This window comes from Octodon degus, unplaced genomic scaffold, assembly GCF_000260255.1.
Source record: "Octodon degus isolate 3935 unplaced genomic scaffold, OctDeg1.0 scaffold00050, whole genome shotgun sequence".
In the NCBI taxonomy this organism is placed as follows: Eukaryota; Metazoa; Chordata; class Mammalia; order Rodentia; family Octodontidae; genus Octodon; species Octodon degus.
The window spans coordinates 11,337,189-11,343,667 of NW_004524626.1; positions in this window are offsets into that span (position 1 = coordinate 11,337,189).

Consider the following 6,479-nt stretch of genomic DNA (forward strand, 5'->3'; position numbering starts at 1 on the left):
AGCCATCTCCCCGGCCCTATTGGTACACTTTAGACATACGTAAGAATTATATTCACTATAGGGAGTTTGCATCTGTACATGCTGTCCTTTGTTTTCTCACTCTTATCCCCTCCTCTTTGCTTACCTAATAAAAGATTTATTTCCATTTTTTTCTGCTAAACATTTTTTGTCTTCTTTCCCCCTCCCCACTCCCTCATTCCCATTTGAACATTTTTTTCCTATTTTTCAGTTTCTCGTGACAATGTGATAGTTACACGTATGTCCAGTTTATTTCTCTTAACAGTATGGCCTCGGCTGGCCTGATAGCTCAGCAGATTAAAGCACCTGCTTAGGGCTGGGGAGATAGCTCAGTAGAATAAGAGCTTGCCTGGCAAGCACAAGGTCCTGAGTTCAATCCCTGGTACCACAAAAATAAATAAATAAATAAATAAATAAATAAAGTATGTGCTTGGGCAGAGCACAGCAGCCAGGATTCGATCCCTGGCATTCTGTGTCAGCCCCACCCCTGGGGTGCACTGAGACAGTGATTGAGATTGGGCATGGTAGCATGTGCCTGTAACCCCAATGCTTGGGAGGCTGAAAACAGGAGGATCACTATGGGTCTGATCTACTTAGTGAGACCCTGTCCTAAATACAGAAAGAGCCAGGGAGATGGCTCAGTAGAATAAGCGCTTCCCTGGCAAGCACTAGGGTCTGAGTTCAATCCCTAGTTCCGCCAAAAAATAAAAAAATAAAATAAAATGCAAATGAAATTATTGGGGCCGGGGAGATGGCTCAGTGGAATAAGTACTTCCCTGGCAAGTGCAAGGGTCTGAGTTCAATCCCCGGTTCTGCCAAAACAAAACAAAACAAAAAACCAGGGGCCGGGGAGATGGCTCAGTGGAATAACTGCTTCCCTGGCAAGCGCAAGCACAGAGGCCTGAGTTCAATCCCTGTTTCCGCCAAAAAAAAAAAAAAAAAAAACAGTATGGCCTCTAGGGCCATCCAAATAGCTCAGTGGATTAAAATGCCTGCAAGCATGCGCAGGGGGCTGCGGGTCCGATCCCTGGGCCTGCAGTGCTGGCCCTGCCCTGGGGACACACTGAGACAGGAGATTGAGACTGGACATGGCAGTGCCTGCCTGTAATCCCAGCACTTGGGAGGCTGTATACAGGAGAATCACTACAAGTCTGATCTAGTAATGAGACCCTGAAAACCCTGTAGACCCCATCCTAAAAAATATAGGGAAAAAAAACAAAACAGTATGGCCTCAAGGTGCATCCATTTAGCTAGAAAATTCTGAAACTTATCCTTTGGGGGGGGGGCAGAACCGGGGATTGAACTCAGGCCCTTGCCCTTGCCGGGGAAGTGCTTATTCCACTGAGCCATCTCCCCGGCCCCAGAAACTTGTCCTTTATGGCATAGTGCTCCATTATAAATAACGAACTTATTTATCATCAGTTGCTGGGCATTTGGACTGTCTGGTACTAGATATTTTCAAGCACTCATTGTAGAATACGAGATGGGCTCTTGCTGCGTTTGTTTATGCTAAGCATGGAAACCTAGCCTGCTGGGGTCTGCTCACACCCAAGGTGAGCCCTGTACAGCAGACACAGAAGGTAAGATCTTGTGCAGAAGCTTTTCCCTGGGGCAGGGGTGTGGGACGGAATCCAGAGCCTCGCCCTCAGCTTTTTTCTTGCACATGTTGGTGCACAATGAACACGTTCCTCGTGGGGAGGTTGGTACAAGCACACAGGGCACCTCAGTGCTTCTCACCCCAGCCACTCCCCCTCCCCCTTCTCTTTCCATCCCTAGATCCTCTTTGCATCTGCTTCTCTGCTCCTTTATTTTGCTCTTCAAATTATAGTTTCTCATATAAAAGAAACCATGTGATATTTAACCTTGTGTGTCTTTTTTTTTTTTTTTTTGGCTTAGCACTATGGTCTCAGGGTGCACCTATTTTCCTACAAATGACTGCGACTGGTCCTCCTCTATGCCCACCCCTCTTTTTTTTTTTTTTTTTGGTGGAACTAGGGATTGAACTCAGGCCTTTGCGCTTGCCAGGGAAGCACTTATTCCACTGAGCCATCTCCCCGGCCCCCTGCTCACCCGTCTTTTAAGCTACTCTGAGACAAGGTCTCGCAAGTTACCCAGGATGACCCAGAGCTGCCATCCTCCTGCCTCAGCCTCCCGGGTGCTGGGATTATAGCTGTGTGCTACCATGCCAAGCTCAGGGTCTCTTAAAATTGCTATTAAACACCTAGCAAGTGACAGACCTGTGGTGATGCAGGATGGTCCAGGAGACTGGGATTATGTGACAGTCTCTGGTGCTGGTCATAGCATGCAATAAAGCACACAAAAGCCTGGCTGGGAGGTCATAACCCAGGGCCTTGCTGCAGTCACTCTGCTGTGGTTGCATGTGGCTTGAGCGTGGCCCCACGGGTTTATGTGCCAAGTTTCGTGGCTGGTGGACCTAGAACCTGGAAGGGGCAGAGCCCAGTGCAAGGTCACTGGGTCCCATGGCTGCTGCCCTCAGGAGGGATGGATGTTGTTCCCGGGAGATCCTGGTGAGTTTTCACAAGAGCAGGCAAGACTGAGTGGCGGTAGGGCGCACACCTGCCATCCCAGCAGTGTGGAGGCTGAGGCAGAAGGATCCCGCGTTGAAACCAAGCCTGAGTCACTTAAGCAACTTGGCAACCCTGTCTCAACAAGGTCCTGTCCTTCCAGCCTTGGAGATGTGAGACCCCAGCCCCTTGTTCATGCAGTGAGGAGTCTCCCTTTGTCACCAGCTCCTGGCATGCTAGACTGTCATCCCAAACTTCATAGAGCAGGGCCAGTCAGGTCTAGAATGTGTGAGCCCAAATCAGCCTCCCCTTCTTTCCTTTGTTCTTGGCAGCACTTGGGATTGAACTGAGGGTCTTCATACTGCACTCCAACCCCAGCCTATTTTTTATTTCCAGGCAGGGTCTAGCTAAATCACTATCTTGGGACCAAGATGGCTCAGTAGAATAAGCGCTTCCCTGGCAAGCACAAGGCCCTGAGTTCAATCCCCAGTTCCAAAAAATAAAAAAAGGCCAGTACAGGTGTATTTCACGTTCAAATCCCCCCTGTGTACCATTTCTCTCTTTGCCCCCTTCCCCCCACCTTCAACAGAACCATTTATTTACTTATTTATTATCTATTTCTTGTGACCGGCTCAGCCCACCCTGGGGCTGGCATGGCAGGTGGCGCTGGGGATTGAACACGTCCCTGCATGCTTGCCTACACAGGCACTTTAGACCACTGAGCTATCACGCCGGCCCTGAATGAGTCTTCTTTTAAGGGCTTTGTTTTGGTTTTTGCATTTTTCCACTTGTTCTAGGTCCTTCACAATTCCGTGTAAAAAGAATTTTATTTATTCTTGGTGCTGGGGATTGGAGCCAGGGCCTTGCACATGCTAACAGAGAGCTACGCTCCTAGCCCCTCTGTGTGAACTTTTTTTTTTTTTTAATTTTATTTATTTGTGTGTGTGTGTGTGTGTGTGTGTGTGTGGCCAGCTCAGCCCACCAGGGGGCCGGGCTGGCTGGCATGTGGTGCTGGGGGATTGAACCGCGGTCTGTATGCTTTGTTGCAGCTTGTTCTAAGTAGGTGCCTTAGACCATTGAGCCATCTCACCAGCCCTGTGTGAACTTTTTGGTTTTTTAATTTTTATTTATTTTTATTTTTTCCCAGAACTGGGGATTGAACTCAGACTCTTGCGTTTGCCAGGGAAGCGCTTATTCCACTGAGCCATCTCCCTGGCCCCGAACTTTTCCACTTTGACAAAAGCATATAATGGGGTTTTTGACAGCGGTTGCACTCAAGTCATTGATGAGTTTGAGAACTGTCATCTTTTTTTTTTTTTTTTTGCAGAACCAGGGATTTAACTCAGACCCTTGCACTTGCCAGGGAAGCACTTATTCTACTGAGCCATCTCCCAGGCACCCCCCCCCCTTGCCCTGGGTTCAGTCCTTGGCACCAAAAACATAAAACCTCTCCTAAAAAAACAATTCAGGGGCTGGGGAGATGGCTCAGTAGAATAAGCGCTTCCCTGGCAAGCACAAGGGCTTGAGTTCAATCCCTGGTTCCACCAAAAAAAAGAAAAAACCAACCCAACAACAACAAAACAAACAAACAAAACAATTAAACTAAAAAAATACAGTAAAATAAAAAACGACCCAAACCAAACCAGGCAATTAAGCTTTCTCTTTTCAAGCCTTTTCTACTCACTCCAATGATTCTACAAGTGCAAGGGCCTGAGTTCAGTCCCTGGTTCCGAAAAAAAAAATGCTGTAAACAGGAGAATCACTACAAGTACGATCTAGTAGTGAGACCCTGAACACCCTGTAGACCCTCCCCTAAAATACAGAAAAGAAAAAAAAAATCAAAAAACAAAACAAAAAGGAGTAAGGGCCAGCGAATTAAAGTGCCCTTTTAGGCAGATGCAGGGACCCATTTGCTGCCAGTCCTGCCCCTGGGGCTCGCTGAGCTGATAGAGACTGGGTGCAGTGGTGCATCTGTAATCCTGGTGCTTGGGAGGCTGAAAACAGGAGAATCACTACTAGTCTGATCTGTGTAGTGAGACCCTGTACCAAATACATTAAAAAAAAAAAGTCAGGGAAGAAGACAAGCCCAGGACAGGCCCCTCAAGACTGCCTCAGCAGAGCGTAGACTCCATCTACTCCCATGGACTCAGCTGTAAACCTTATCAGTTGCTCCCCTTCCAAGGGTTCCACCTTCAAGGGTGCCCCTTTGGGGCACACCAAGACAGAACCCTAACATCTCCACGGGCTTGTGTGCTGGAAGCTCAATTCCAAGCAAGGAGGTGTTACAGAAGGGAACCTAGGGCTGCTTAGTCTGGCACTGGGGCACACACACTGCGAGGCTGAGGCAGGAGAATGTGATTTGAAGTCCAGACTGGGCAATTTAGCAATATAGCAAGACCCTCCCTCAAAATAAAATGGGGAAAAATAAACGGGGGTTGATGATGTAGCTCAGTGCAAAGACCCTGGGTTCTGTCCCCAGGATAAAAGAGAAAGAAAGGCAACGTCTAGGGGAAGGTCTTTAGGTCACTGGTAGCTTTGAAGGGACCCAGTTAATCTCCAGTGTTACAGCTTTTCCTATTTTGAGACACAAATCTAGCTGAGTCATCCCGGTTGGGCTCAAACTTGCAACCCCCTCACCTCCCCAGTAGCTGGAAATACAGGTGTGCTTTTTTTTTTTTTTTAAGTATTTATTTATTTATTTATTTATTTATTTTGTGTCTGTATGTGGCCAGCTCAATCGCTTCTTGGCCTTTTGGCTAAGATCAAGTGTGTGTGGCCAGCTCAGCCCACCAGGGGGGCAGGGCTGGCTGGCATGTGGTGCTGGGGGATTGAACCGCGGTCCCTGTGCTTTGCTTAGTTTAGCTTGTTCTAAGTAGGTGCTTTAGACCACCGAGCCATCTCACCAGCCCCACAGGTGTGCTTTTTAAAAGTAAATAATCAATTAATTTATATATTTGTTCCAAGGTCTCACTATGCAGCTCAGACTCATAGTGATCCTCCTGTTTCCAGCCTCCCCAGGGCTGGGATTATAGGCGTGGGCCACCATGCCTGGTCTCTGGCCAGCTCTGCATGCCTGGGGCTGAGGACTACCCAACGTGCAGTGCTAAGGATTAAACCCCAGTTCCCATGTTTGCCTAAGCAGGCGCTTAGTCTGCTGAGTTATCCGGCAAGCCCCAGGTGTGCTTCACCTTCCGACCATTTGTTTACCGTTTAAGAAAAGGACACAGCAAGACACAGCAGGGCCCCAGTGGGGGCACACACTGTGTACAGCCCAGGATCCTGGAGCAGGGCGCGCTGTGTGGGGCCGCAGGGGGCACCCGACTCTGGCCCTTGCCTTCTGCCTGGTGGGTCTCCTCACCCCCCACCCCCTACCCTCCATCCCCCATCCCCCCCCCCACCCGGCTTTCCTCTGACCTCTGTCAGCACCAAGCAAGCCTTGTGGGCGGTGTCGGAGGGATTCTAGCAGAACGGGTTGTCCAACCTTGAACCGGAGCGACCGGCTGTCTCTCCAGCTAGGACAGGCTTTCGCCAACACTGCCTGGAGAAGTGTACCATGAGAAAGCTGGACACAGCCGGGCAGGGTGCCCCACGCCTGGAATCCCCGCGCGCAGGAGGCTGTGGCAGGTGCGTTAGTGCGAGTTCGAGGCCAGGCGGGGCTATAAAATGGAACGGTCTAAAATTTAATTAGTATAAAGGGTAGCGTTTGGTAGTACATGTCTGTTACCCCAGGATTCCAGTGGCTGAAGCAGGAGGGTTACAAGTTTGAGGACCACTGGGCTACATAAGCCAATTTGAAGCCATCTTGGATTTCACGGTGAGACTTCATCTCAAAAGTAAATAAATTTGGGGCTGGTGAGATGGCTCGGTGGTCTAAAGCACCTACTTAGAACAAGCTAAGCTAAGCAAAGCACAGGGACCGCGGTTCAATCCCCCAGC